This window comes from Sturnus vulgaris, chromosome 1, assembly GCF_052056855.1.
Source record: "Sturnus vulgaris isolate bStuVul1 chromosome 1, bStuVul1.hap1, whole genome shotgun sequence".
NCBI lineage: Eukaryota > Metazoa > Chordata > Aves > Passeriformes > Sturnidae > Sturnus > Sturnus vulgaris.
This window is the reverse complement of record NC_142243.1, coordinates 91,100,581-91,115,553: the sequence shown is the minus strand read 5'-3', so window position 1 is coordinate 91,115,553 and position 14,973 is coordinate 91,100,581. Positions and strand designations below refer to the sequence as shown.

Here is a 14,973-nt window from a genome sequence, read left to right as displayed (position 1 = left end):
AATTATTCCTCAACCCAAATCACTCAGGTGTTTAGGGAAGCAACTCATGTCTTTCCAGTTATTGAAAATGCTAAATAGCCAAATTCATATCTGAATAACTGATGGAGATTTCCAGTAATGAAAGTTTCTCATTCCCTGAAGCATTCTGCCAAATATCAGATTAATAATCCTTTCCTCATGATGTTATGATGTAATTAACAATGTTTGTGGCTCAGCTGCTAAAGAGCTGGTAAAATTGAGGTGGAAAACTGATACAGAATAACTGAAAAACACTACAGAATTGTAGAAAATAGAAGATATAATTACCACATAATAGGCATGTTGAGATTTATTGTAAGATCAGTGGCAACTTTCAAAATTTAAGAATTAGGTTCTTAGCTTCATATGTCTGCCCCTGCTGCTGAAGTAAAGTCTTTTCCTGGGCATTCTTTCCCTTCCTTAGGCAAGTATTGTGAAATAGATTGCAAAAATGTCTCGATTGCAGTATGTTTCCGTGCTGAATTAGCTCTGATCTGTACTCAACTGTGATGTTGTCAGAAAGGAGTGTGGAGATAGAGCAAATGCTTAGGAACTAGGGGTGTTATTATGCAGTCCTTGAGCTGCAGTGCTGATTTTCAGCATTCCTTTTTGGTTTTTGGTTTTTTTTCACTTCTTTTAAGCATGATATGTATGTAAACTGGCATACCTTGTTTCCTGTATCTTTTGGGTTTGTGCTTGTAAAAAGAAAGATGCTGCAAACAGCAGACTGACTCAGCAATTAGTAAATCAAATGAAATGGGATATTTCTAGGAAGAAACCTGAAGGTTTGCAGCATGATTTGGGAAACTGTGGGCTGGATTGCTGCATTGCCAAAGGCTGCATTAAAACAGCAGTGCTTTTTTTAGAAAAGCTAATTCATTGGGTTATTGTCGCAGTTTCCTCATCCTTGTTTTGACAGTGTTAATGGCTCTCAGGATGCTGTTTCAACTACCTGAAAGTAGTTACTGACTTTACAAAAAAGGGACAAGAAAAAAACTGGGATCTGTATTACTAACTGAATCCATTGTTTTGGAAACTTGATCACGTAATGTTTCCTGTGTTCCTCCGTGGTAAACAAAACTTCCAGAATTAGGGACCATTATCTCACCTGAAGCCAGAAAAAGTTTGTCTGCTTTATTTTAGTAAGAAGAAAGGAATAATTTTTGCTGTTGTTGTTTAAAGTGATCTTGCTACTCTTGCAAGTGAGAAATGATAGTCATTTGTCAGCTCAGCCAAATTTCAGATACTGTTGCAAGCAGCAGAGCTTTGCCTAGAGGCAGATGCATATATCCGAAACTAGAATTTCTGTGGGAGGGTTAGTATTTGTGCATGAAGACATATGCTCAGCCAAGCAGTTTGTTGGTTTGGGTATGTTTTCTCCTGTTGACACTGACAGACAGTCTTACTGAAAAGCTTTAAATCTGGCAGAAGGCAGAAAACCATTCCCTCTTCACTATTTATTTCCCTCACCACAAAACTTTGTTTTTAAATAGAACATTAATATTTTCAAAGGACTGAGTCCCTAGGCCAGACTTTATTTTTTTCTTTTTCCTAGGGGAGGTTGTCTGTGCCCTAGGGTAACTTTTTTCAGCAGGTTTCCTTTTGTGTACTGTAAACTTAACTGTTCCCTGAGTTAAAGTCCTCCTAATAAGCAATGTGTTAGTTTGGACTTTGGAGTTATGATATGCTTGCTCACCTCTTTAACAGCTCTCTCTACTGGGGGCTAATATTGTAATGTGTGATAATATAAGACTTAGTAAAAGCTTGTGGATAAGGATACAGTTTTCTCATTTTCCTGTTTGATTAACAAGTGCTAATTACATAGTGCAAGAAACTACTTCCTGTTAGATTTGTGAGGGTTTTTTAATAGTTTCATTTGGCTCCTAAGTTGGTAAATATATAAACAGCCTTTTTTAGCTCTGTATACAGACACAAATGGTTTAATTTAGAAATCTAATATTTATATTTCTTTTGCAATGAAGCTGTAGAGCTGAATAGATGTGGTCTGTCTCATGCCAGAGTGCTGCAAGAAATGATTTCTCAGTGTCCAAAGAGACATAATTAGATGTGTGAAGCAGTGGTTTTAATTTGGGAGTTTTCTACCACATAGCACTTTGTTTATTATCTTTGTGAGAAAATATTAATATCATTGATGCCCTTTGTAAATGTTGAGAAGCATTGTGTAAATGTGACATTTGCTTTTGCAAATTTACCGGTTGATTTATTTCCAGTACTGCCTCTTGTGAATGGCAAGTCTTTGGATCTTGCTCAGTTACCTCCCCCTCCCACTTTTCTCACTCTAAGTAATGTGCTATAATTCCTGCTATAACAGTGTGTGTGTGTGAATTCAAAAAATCTAAGCCTTTGATTAGAAGTAGAATAAATCTGTAGTTCTTTCTCTGCATATAGGATAGAGTTGCTGTAACTTTATTGTCCTGCAGATGTTAACAGTTGCAAACTGATTTCTTGGCCCATGGAAGGCAGAGGTTGTGGACTTCTAAGCACCATTAAAACAGTGTATTTGAATGTCTGTAACTCTACATCCCTCTGATCATCTCTGAGATAATGGGAAATATTTGTAGTTATTTCACTCTGTAGTTCCATTAGTAATTATCAGTGGAAATGAATGAAATGGCTATGGGAATAACTCATATATATATTTTTTTCCCCTAATCTCTGTTCTCTCATGCCATCCACACCTGTAAGCTTTACCACTATCTGGGTGTTTTGCTTCAGATCAGAGAGGTTGCAGATTATTCATTTGAATATTAAACCTAGACTAAAGCAGGCAGCTCTCCTGAAGCCCTCTACATGCTGTTGAAAAGAGCATTGATCATAAGGCATGCAATTTTACAGAATGTAAAATTTATGAGGGCAGCTGTCATTGATTTTAATGTAGTTATGTATTTAGCTATTTTGCATTCATTATTAAATAGGATGTTTTTACTCAGTAGATCTGGAAACATTTAGTCTTTTCTCATGAGTTAAGGAAGACTAGAAAATGTTAAAGCCCCATCTTTCTCAGCTGAAGGGACTCTCATTAATATGTTTGCCGTTGTTAATATCAATTTTTCCAGCAAAGACCAGTATTCTGAAAATGGAAAGGGAGTCACATTTGTAAAAACTAAGTGAAGAAATTCGCATTGTGTACGTGGCTATGCAGATGCACACACATATGGGTAGCTGGGGTTACTGCTGGTTTGTACCCTGGAGGGGCTGATGTTTCTGCCTGGCTGCTGCTGCTTGGTCTAAGGCTGTTGCCATGCTCGTGTTTTTGGAGAAAGACGACTTGATCTGTTAGAGTAAGTGATAACCATCTGATGTCTCCTGAGCTTCGTGTGACTTGTGGTGAAGAGTTGCTGGTGAGGTCCAAAGTCAGTGCTCTTTGCACAGGAAATTGTTGTCTGTAGTCCTAGGGATGTGCATCTGCTGCTGGTCCCACCTGAGCTCTTCCAGCAAGGGGTGAGAAGACAAGACTGGAGTTGAAATTGGAGAGGAAGGTGGAGTATTTAGAGCAAAGTACCTCTCAGTCTTTGTTTTCGTAGCCTATTACAGTGGAAACATTACTGGAAAACTGCACTACCCACTCTTTGTAAACAAACAATGCAAACAAAAAACTTCAGTTGACACAAACGTTAATTTTTTTTTTTTGCTTCTGGATTCCTTCATAGTGAATGTTTTGTTAATGGAAGGAGCTGAGAGGTGTCTAACGCGTTTTTCACTGTGGCTCACATCCTCCATACACACCAGTGCTGGTTGCTTTGCATACTTGTGAAACAATGAGGGTAGTGTTTCCTGGTGGCTGAAGAGAAGGTGCAGAGGGTGTCTGCCAGCTCTCAGCAGTCAACACACAACTCTTTGTTGATAGTCCCACTGGACGCAAGCATGCCTGGATTGATGCTCTGTGCTCCTGCTTAAAGCTGATGTAAGTTAATGCTATCAAAATAAACTGGTTTTGCTGATCGCCTTACTAATGTTTTAGAATCATGATAGTTAAAAAAAGATTTTTATCATCTTCACAAACCTGCAGTGCTTCTCCTGATTTGTAAATAATTTGAGGTTTTGTCTTTTTCTTCTTTCTTGGTGAGTTGAACAATTCTGTGTAGGTAGTTTGAATTATGAAAAGCTATTTCTTACAGTCCAAAGGGATTTAGTAATGATGCTGAATATGACAGTATACATTTCACTGGTGAGAGCAGTAGACTGTCTTGTATTTTTATGTTTTTCTGGTGCTTTCCAGCAGTGTAGTACTTTCAAGCAACATGAAAATGAACTTTTCAGTAGCCTTGATTTTGGGGCACAGATTGGGGTGCATTTTACAGTTGACTTCTAAAAATTATATTTACTTCAAAACACCTCTGTGGGTTCAATCACTCTTGCTCCCTTTCATACACTGCTTGTGTTGCTTTGAGTCCTTGTCCCCATGGGCAGCAGGAGAGCTATGAGAGGAAGGTGCTGCAGCATTGTTTGCATGACTGAGTGTGCCAGAATCATTGCTTGGTTACTAGTCAAGGCCAAGAAAAGTAATGACATACACTTTAGATGTCAGTCTGATCAAAGCAACTGTTACCTTGACAGTTTTTTCCTAAGTTTTGGTGAGATAATATGATAGCAGTGTGTACTTAAGAGCTGTTAAACATAATACTTGTCTATATGGTTTTGCTGATTCTAATATAAATGATGCCTATGAATATTTTTTTTCTGACAAATTGCATGCAGGGAAAAAAAAAATCTTTGGATTGTATCCATTAAGAAAGATTTACTCACAAGATTTTTTTCCCCCTTGCTGTCTTTTTGTTATAAGATAAAGCCATGGAGACTTATGGAACAAACCTGTGGTTGTTCTGTTGTACACTTTGGGGTTTTTTACATATTTTTGGTCACTTCAAGAATAACAGGAAGATGCTGTGGTTTTCTCAGTGTTACAAATCTGTTTTCTTTCAGAGTTTAATGGCACCCTAATAATTTAATGCTTTTTTGTTCAGTTTCTTGCACTAATTTTTCTGACCTTGTGCAGGGTCATATCACTGTATTGAGCTGGTAGAAAAAAAAAAGTTGATGCAATGGAGTTGGTTCCATATTTTATGGCATGTGCATGATTTTTTGTGTGTTGGGAGGTGTTTCACTGAATATAAAAGAAATTGCACAGACTAGAAAGGTGGCTAAAAATGCATGGTTAAAAAAATCATACAGTCAGTCCGTGTTATATTTAAGAAGAGGTGAAAGTGGTAAATGGGGTGTGACAAGTAGGGATAGCTATTTCATTTGGCATAGATAGCTCTGCATGATTGTTTTTAACATTAAATGTGTCAGAAGGAAGTTCTCTACATAATAAGAATGCAAATATTGAGACTATTCAGTATAGCCACTTGGTTAAATATGAGATAGTTATATTTTGCATTCTGCAAACATTGTGGCTGTGAATCTGGTCAGCATATTAGACTGACTGGCTAAAATTTGTTTTAGCTGTTGATGTTTTAGTTGTTGCTAAGTGGGACCTACTCCAAGGCAAGGAACTTTTAGTGCCTCACGCTCTTGATGGTGAGAGAGTGTGCAAAAAGCTGGGAGGGAGAACGGCCAGTTCAGCTGACCCAAACTGAAGGAATATTCCATACCACCAAACATCATGCCCAGTATACAGGCAGGAGGTGGGGGGATGGGGAATTGGCCTGGGATACAAATGCAGGTTGTGTGGGGAGTGGTTTTGGATGAGAAGCTCGGCATGCCCCGGCCATGTGTGCTGTGCTCACAGCCCAGAAGGATGACCATGTCCTGGGCTGCATCCAAAGCAGCGTGGCCAGCAGGGCAAGGGGGTGGGGGACTCTGCCCTTCTGCTCTGCTCTGGTGAGAGCCCACCTGCAGTGCCATGTCCAGCTCTGGGCCTCCAGCAAAGAAGGCATGTGCACCTGCTGGAGGGAGGGCAGAGGAGGGACACAAAGATGGTCAGAGGGCTGGAGCATGTCTCCGTGCAGACAGGCTGAGAGGTTTGGAGCTCCAAGGAGATCTTAGACCTTCCAGTACCTAAAGAGAACTAAAAGAGAGCTGGGGAGGGACTTTTTACAAGGACAGATAATTACAGGACAATGGCTTTAGACTGAAAAAGGGTATATACAGATTAAATATAAAAAGAACTTTGTTGTGAGAGTGGTAAGGCACAAGAACAGGTTGCCCAGAGATGTTATGGATGCCCAGTTCCTGGAAGTACTCAAGGCCAGATTGGATGGGGCTTTCAGCAACCTGTTCTGGTGGAAGGTGTCCCTGCCTGTGGTGGGAGGCTGGAACTGGATGGTCTTTAGGGTTCTTTCCAATCCAAACCTTTCTATGATTCTGTGAAGATCAGAAGTGCATAATCAAGGCAATGTAATATCCTCTATAACAGAAAACTTGTGGACTGGAGAAAGCCACATGTAATACTGTTACAGAGCCAGCTAAGGAAATATGGCCTAGGAAAAAAAAGTTATTTTAGGATGTGTGTAAGCTCATTAGGTTAACAGTAGCCAGAGGTTTTTTCAGTAGTTCTCTTTCAGCAAGGAAAGCATATTGTATGGGATTTTTATAATTGTTTCAGCTAACTATTCTTGTTCATACTGGCTAATTAGTATATGGGTATGAAATCTGAAGACAAGATGTATTTGGGAATAAATGCAGTTACACAAAGGTGGGGTAGCAATTCAGAAAAATCTTAAATGTTGGAAGGGTGGCCTGGGAGAATAAGATTTGATTTAGAACAATAAGTGGAATGCTTTATATTTAGGTCAAAATAAAATGGAGAACATCTATTAAGTTCCTCCTGCCACGCCATTCCTCACCATGGATTATAAAATGAGAGCCAAAACTGCAGTATGGTTGACAAAGAAGAGGTGTGTGCATGTATTGTTATTGGCATGACTAATTGGCGGTATAATCCAGAGGATGTGGAGTTGAAACTTCAGCTTTGTTCTGTATTGTGAAATTCCAAATATTGTATCTGTTTTGGCCATTACACTTCAAGAAAGATATAGACACACTTAATTTGCCTCAGGAGTGTAATGACTGATGATTTAGAAAAGATGCTATGTGCAAAAGGAATGATTGAATTGGCATTTTTGTAACCCAAAGAAGAGATCAAGGGAAATCATAAGCTTTTAAGTGTGTGGAAGCTCACTACAAAAAAGTGAACATCTGCCCTTGGTAACTGTGCCTTGCTTACTAATGGCAACATGGGCCATTCCCTGTGTGTCGTCCTCTCACTGTTTGATTTTTGGTTTTGTGCTTTATAAGGACTATTTCTAGTCAGTGTCTGGACAGCACTGAACAAAGAGCCTGAACCTTAGGATTCTTTGAAGAAATATATAAATTAGCAAAATCACTACAGGAAGACTCTTCATCTAACCAGACAGATGTAGAGAGAGATACTTCTGTTTAAAGTTTAGAGCAGATAGGAGAAAATTTGCTCCCAGACTTTCCAGCCACTTGGCCAATAACAGACCTGTTTCCTTATTAGTAAAAATGGATTGTGCTCTCCAGCCACGTTTGTAAGGCACCTCAGTTTTAGTGGAGAAAAGTGCTACTCAAAAGGCTAATTTAACATAAGCAGCACTCATATATCTTTTTTTATATGTGTATTGCATGTTACAGTGCAGTGTGTAGAGCCTAATCAGATATATTATGGAAGTCTTTTTTGCCTCTTGAAGGCAACAGCTAATTTGCTTTCATAAAGGAGGTTGGGTCTCTTCAGAATTATGTCATGATCTCTTATATTAACGTGTTCAGAAAAGAAACAAACATGATTTATGTTAGGTTTCCTGCTGGATATGTCTTGGATCACATTTTTCTGGTCCTTTAAAACTTTTGGGTTTTTTTCAGATTTGGTAAAAATTGTATCATTTCGAGAAGATCTGTAGCCAGTTCTATTAATAATCAGACTTCAAGCCAAGACATTTTCCCCTTCTATTTTGGTATGCAAAAAAAGTGAAACTGCCAAGTATTAGACTTATTTTACCCGCTTCAGTATTGGGATAATAATTAATAATTAAGTGGTTGACAAACACCTTTTCTATCATTGCCAACCATACTGTCATTTTACAGTACAGATGGTATCAGCATCTTTTCTTTTCTCCCTTGTACAAAGTTTTTCATCTATTCAGATACCTAGAGGTAACAGTTTAAACAGGCAGAGCAAGAAACTTGAGTAACTTAGTAGATATAATTGGGCAAGTGCAAGATAGAAGCTTGAATATATATGGCAAATATTACCGAAGTGTAGACAAACTTCAATTGCATTAAAAATTAAACAAATCCTTCTTGAATGTTAAGACACATTCTTTACTTGCAGCTGCTTAGAATTTCCTTCAGACATTGCTGTATTAACTGGGCAAAGGCAGAGATTTGAAGGAATTCATTCAGCATTGCTAAAATTTTAACGAATAAGACTTGGAAAGGCTCAGGCATCATTTTTCAGGTGTCACTTTTTTTTCTGGAAGTGAAAAAACATTGCTTCTTAAGCGCCAAGTCTGTATTACTGATATAGCACCTTTTTTCTACAAAAGCTGTCATTATAAATGCTAATGTTTAACTTGTGGGTGAGAGATGAAAGAATGTAAAAACCCCTACGTCTGTAAACTAGAATATGTATAGGGAGATTTAGTCCAAGAGAGTGATCATCTGGGGAGCTGCTCATGTGAATGTGTGCTGTTTCTTGAGGAGGTTGTTTTCTTGCCTTTTTGAGAACAATTCATAGTTTGTTGTGCTAAGTATTCATGATTGGATAGAGGACGACATATATAGAACTCAAAAATAGATAACAGCTTATTTGGGAGGACAGGCAGTCCTCCCACTTAAATCATATCATCTGGAAGGCTAAAAAATGTTGATGACTTGTTCCACCTCTCCACTCTTCCCTGCATATGTTGTTTTCCTCACAAGCACAGTTCACTGCCTCTTTTTAGAAACAGTCTTTGACTCCTTCTCCCTTGCATGGGATTTTAGATTTTGAAATCTTAAATGGGAAATTTTCTTCCCCTTCCACCTCAAGCTCTGCCAGAACTGAGCTAGGTACTTAACTGAATTTCTGTTTTTCCTCTAGGACAGCCTTGAGACCTTGCTGGTGGAATACCTCTTCTGCTTCTACGTGCATGTCAGAATGGCCTAGGCCAGTCTGTTGCTCCATGATTCCTGCCACAGGTGCTCTACAGCAATGTGTCAGGATTTTGCCACCAGTGCTAGTGGACCATCCAGATGGCTGTAAACCTGCAGAGGAGGTGAGTACAAAATGTGTTCCAGGTATTTTTGATGCTTTGATCAGGTCTGTCTGCTTTGGGTGTGTTTCAGAGCAAAGGGTGCATTTAATGACTGCATGTGTGCATTGTCACTGGATTGCACTGGGTTTGTGTGGAAAGGTTTTGCTAGTGACTTAGTTATAGAGGTGTCTTCTCTGAGAAACTGCTAGAAACTTCCCCTGTGTCCGATGGATCCAATGCCAGCCATCTCCCAGAGGGACTTGCCACTGGCCAAGGCTGAGCTCATCCCTTATAGTGGTAGAATTTCTGGGGTACTGTATAGGAAACCCGTGCTAGACCAGTGTGTTCCCAAGGGACTGCAGCCTATGGAAGGGACTCGTGCTAGAGCAGTTCCTGAAGAACTGCAGCTCATGGCAAGGACTCAGGTTGGAGAAGTTTGTCAAGGGCTGATTCTTGTGGGAACAGGGGAGAAGTGTGAGTTATCCTCCCTTTGTGGAGGAAGGAGAGGCAGAGCCAGGATGTGATGAACTGAGTGTAACCCTCATTCCCTATTCCCCTGTGCTGCTAGGGGGAGGAGAAGGTTGAGAAAACTGGGAGTAAAGTTGAGCCTCGGAAGATGGGAGGGGTGGGAGGAAAGTTTTCTAAAGATTTCGTTTTATTTATCATCCTACTCTGATTTCTTTGGTAATAAAATGGACTAGTTTCCCTATCTGGAGTCTTGTTTGCCTGTGATGGTGAGAGATTTCTCCCTGCCTTTATCTTGACCCACAAACTCTTTGTTATATTTTCTTTCCCTTGTCCAGCTGAGGAGGGATGGGACAGTGACTTTGGAGGGCACCTGGAATCCAGCCAGGGTCAATACTCCATATGCATATTCCATATTTTACTCTTCCTTCAGCAACCTTTTGGACTTGTAAGAATCCCTTTAGATATTAGTGCAGACCTAATTAAACTGTTACTGTGGCTCTCTCTGAGTACTGGGAAGCATTGTATCCAAGGGGATTAAGGACTTCATTATTAGTTTTCCTAAATTCACCTTTACCCTCTCAGTATATCTTGAAAAGAGTTATTTAGTCCAGTGAACTGGAATTCAGATCAACTTTCCATGATGACCTAAGAAAGGCTGAGTTTTATTTTCTGTGTTTCTACCCTTAAAGCATCCTTGTCAGACATAAAAGATGATTTATTAAACTACCACTGTGTAGTCATTGGCTGTGCAGTGAGGTGTTTAACAACTGAGTATTTGTGAGGCCTCCTCTGTGTGTGCATCTCCTATGCTTTTTGAAAGCTTGATTGAAACAAGATGGAAAACCAAAGTTTAATGGGATGGACAGGCAAAGATGTGGTATGACAGGTCCCTTTCCTTTGGCAGAAAAGTTTAACCAGTGCAGTTGTATTTAGTGTGTTAAATGGTGTCCTGCACTTGGAATCATTGTTATTGACCTTTTGTGCTAATTTTTCATCCCGATTTTTTTCTTTCATGAGACCTATTAGTAGTTTTCACAGATGAGTTTTCACAGGCTGAGTTCTGAAGGACTCTTTGGGTCCAACTCTGAAGTTCAGGTTCAGCATTGTAAAATGGGAAAAGTGTTTTTCATGTTTGAGTGTGTCCTTTTCCAGTCAACTTCGAAAGATCTAACATGTAGTCTTAAATGGAGTCCTTCAAAGGTATAATTGGAACAAGTATCAAGTTTAGGGGAGAGGAAAAAGTATATCCAAAATTGCTACCTAATACTCTTTAGTAATAGAGGCTGCTAAGAAAAAACATTTACGGTAAAAAAAAAAAAAGTAGAGAAAATTTTTTACTCTTTTGGCCACTCAAATAGTATCTTCACTGATTTTTTTCATGGTAGCCCAATCACCTCTTCTGTGGTTGCTGACTAATATTGAGTTTAATGAGATCACAGATTTGAGTAGAAATAACTTCTTTTGGGAGAATACCTGACTGGTCTGAGTCTGCACTGAGAGACTGATGTGGCTGAATAAACACAATTGTTCTTAATTATTTTTCAGTTGTGTCAGTTCTGTGATTAAGTTTCTTTGTTGCTGTGTAGATATTTGCTGGCAGAGCAGAAGGCTGGCATGTTGGAGTAGCAGCTACTCACACAGTAATAGTGTGCTGATAAATCTTGAACCATGGTCTGGCTTCTAAGGCATGTCTACTCTCTCTTGTAAAGTTTCTAGAGCTTTCAGAGAAGATGAAAATCTTTCAGAAAAGTAATTGGGGAGTAATTTTAAATGTCTTGGAGCACAGAATTTTAGAAGATGTTTTAAAAATGTCTGATCTCTGATTTAATTTAAATATTAACAGTGATTTTATTTCTCAAATTCTGTGATTCTCAATTAATATATAGTTGAATTTACAAAACAGTTCCATCATATTCCTTTCTTTAATATTTTCTGACAGATTGATGTTTTTTATGGTGTCCTGTTTGTTTCTTGGCTTCTAGTCAGGAATTAATTTTGAATTGTAAAAAGGCTCAAGTTTTATATCTTCAAAAATCATTTGATGTCAAATTAAATACACTAACTGTTTTTTCATCAACTGCCTGACAGTTTCTGGGGGGAGAAAAAGCAAAGTAAAAAGCACCAAAGTATTTGAAGAAATTTAAGCAATTCACTGAAGTCTGATGCATACCTGCCATACTGAATGTTCTGCTGATTGTTTTCCCCATGCAACTATGCAGAAAATTGTTATTCACCACAGTTATATGTAACTGGGGAAACAAGTGAAGTCTTACACAAAAGAAGCTTTCTGCCTCAAATTGTATACCACACTCTTCAGATTTCTCCGGACTGCTGTACAGCACAACAAATAAAATATTCTAAATTTTTTTTTTACCTTCCTGATGTATTTTCTATATCTTGATATGGGTATTTTATTTAAATTTGTCTAATTAGGGTGAAAATTTTCAAGTTAGGCCAGATGAATATCATGTTTTGGAATTACTAGCTTTAAGAGTATAGTCTTGAAATTTAATGTCTGAGTGAATCTGCCACTTTTCTTTCTAAGAAATAAAAAGAAATATTTAAGAAATAAAATTCAGCAACATTTGAAAAGCACTTATTACAGAATAATGTAGCATTTTCTTTTGAAAAGGACCTTGTTTAAATAATTTCCATGGTCTAAGTGAAAACTATTTTTAAGTTTTATTGATTTTTGTTTTTCTGGCATTTTCTCCCATAAATGAATTCAAAGCATGGTCAGTTTGTCCTTTTTTTAAAAAAGTGCAGATTTTTGAAGCTGTTAACAAAACAAGACTTTTGTTTCTTTAGAATTCAATTTATCTTTTCCATAGTGCTGCTTTTGACCAAATGTGAACCTTTTCTTTTGAATGTAAATCTTCATATTTTTCAATGAAGTTGAAGTATGGGAAGAAGTGTATGTGCATGATCAAGTAAAATCTCTGTGGTTTGGCCCTTATTTTTCTACTTTTACAATTACAGAAACATATTTATTGGATGGGTGGATACTGTGTGCCCCAGGCTTTTTGAATCATATGGGCTGCTTTATATTTCTTAGATAGGTGGGTTCTTCTGCCAATTTCTTCTCCTCTTCTTCTACAGTCTTGAGTCCAGCAGTAGCAGATTGTTTTTTATCCTGTCTCTACATTACCTGTTATCTTAAATTTTTTTTAGGTATGGTAGCAAATTAGGAGATGCAGATGTAGGAGCAATGGGGGAGGAAGGGGTATGCACTTGCAGGGGCCTGAATTGTTAATAGCTGCTCCCTGTCAGAGTTAGGGGTAGTTTGCTTGCTTGAGGAGCAAAGGGAAAAAGGCACTGAAAGGAAAGGGAGAGTAGAAGTCAGTGGTGAGAATGTCTCAGTGTGAAACCAGCCTTTGCAAGCCTTTGTTCAAAATGGGCACTACTGATCCCTCTGCGAATTCTCTTGGGATGTCAGGCTTCACAGGCCAGCATATAAACCTCTGTAGCTCATCTGAAAACTGAATTCTAGAGTTTAAGCTCAGTTCCTGTGGAGATATCAGTACCAGTGCTGAAGACCAAGATGCCACATGGAAAGATCCAGGACTCTAGTCCTGAAGAAGAGCCATTGCTATATCCGTTTGCAAACTGTTCTAGCAACTTCTCCCTATCGGTTTCTTTTTGCCTTGTCCAGTCTTGAAAATGTTCTCAAGTTCTAAAGGATTTCCAGAAGTCTGTATTTATTATTCTGTCTTTTTAACTTTTAATCTGAGAGTTCTTTTCTTCTTGTTCACCTCTTCAGTGAAAAACCCAAAATAAGGATATTGCCTACTTTAGAAATAAACTTTACATGGAAAAATTTTCGGGTCTCATGGTTGAAGAAAATCTCATGATTATTCTTTTTATACCATGTGTACATTTGCATGGATTAACAATTGAAACAAAGAACTTAAAAGTGTGGTATTTCTCAAATTTGTGTTGTCAGTGATCTCTGAAAAGACAGAATTAAGAAAAACATCTGAAACAAGTGAGTCTAAGGGGGAAAAGGGAAGGATGGATGTGAAGAATCTTTAGTGCAATACTGTGTGCGTTAATTAAGCACAAAACAGTTGTTAGCAGCAGAAGTTACCTGCTGAGCACACAGCTTTGTGATGTGCAAACAGGCTTATGTGGGAATGTATGCTTAAAAGCTATATGGCCGTTCTCTATAAATACAGCCTTTTTGCTCTCTGGGTAGGCTTTTTATCTGCCTATAGATATAAAGCAAAGGAGCACAAGTTTTTGGGAGAAAAGTTGCAAAGATTTCGTGTATCCCAAAATTTGGCAATTCTAGCTTTTCTTTATTTTCTTTGTATCTGATCCTTTCTTTCTAGAGAAAGAGAAATATGCATATGTTTTGATTTTTTGTTTTGTGGTTTTGGGGGAGGGTTTTGTTTTGTTCTTGGGTTTGTTTTTTTTTTGCTAGACTTTTGTGGATGGAGATCTGATATTTTCTCTGTATTTCAAAATGTGTTTAGCCCTGCAAAACTGCTGACTTTTTTTGATTAGAATTTGGGTGTTTCCCTAGACATGATGAGGTGTGGTACTTTTTTATTTTAAACTATCTGCAGTGCCACTTTTAAAGGAATGGGAAGTAAAAGTTGCTAACTTGTTTGAATTCTTTGCCATTCTTCATTCTACTTGCAATATTATTCTTCATTTTACTTGCAGCAATAGAACTCACTGTGTGTTAAGTGATTGTCCCCAGTATGTTTTCAAATGATATATCCCAATTCTTCCAGTCTTCACAATTAGTCATATGTTATCCTTTCAGCAGTTTTTAACTTGGCATCTGCCTGTATTTGATTTTTCATCAAGTTCTGCTGTTACTCTGGGCAGAATTCAGCCAGCTTCTCTATGATAAGCGTCCTATAGCCCCAGCATGTATGATGAATTTTTCTTTACCTGTGCTTTCTTCAAAGCTTTTCTTCTAAAACACTATTTTGAATATTTTCCACATATACTGAAGGTAGAGAAAAAAATTTTGTTCTAAGTCATTTGATATTTCTTCAATTTTGCCTGTTGGTTTTCTTATCTATAGTCGAAAGTTTTCAGGATAAAGAGGTTTCTGCACTTACATAAGGATGATTGAATCTATTGACTGCAATTTACCCAATGTTTCCAGAAGTCTCTTCTATAATATTTTTTTCTCTAGTTAGCTGACTCTGCTTTTCTTTAGATCAAATTATTGCCCATTAGTGATTCATCCTTAACGATGGCTATTTGCCTGTGTAATTTTCTGCCACCTCTAAAAGTGTTTGAAGAATTAATG

At 38.0% G+C, this 14,973-nt stretch overlaps 1 protein-coding gene across 2 annotated transcripts in view; it reads left to right on the top strand.

The window, feature by feature from the left end:
* Positions 1 to 14,973, top strand: part of GALNT1 (polypeptide N-acetylgalactosaminyltransferase 1) — an 84,454-nt gene that overhangs the window by 15,648 nt on the left and 53,833 nt on the right. The window contains exons 1-2 of one of the 2 annotated variants that reach the window (XM_088171637.1): positions 3,855 to 3,943; positions 9,083 to 9,257. The gene's annotated coding sequence lies outside the window, so the exon portion shown is untranslated. Of the gene's footprint in view, positions 1 to 3,854; positions 3,944 to 9,082; positions 9,258 to 14,973 lie in introns of those variants that run through there. The other variant, XM_014887984.2, reaches the window with a different exon arrangement.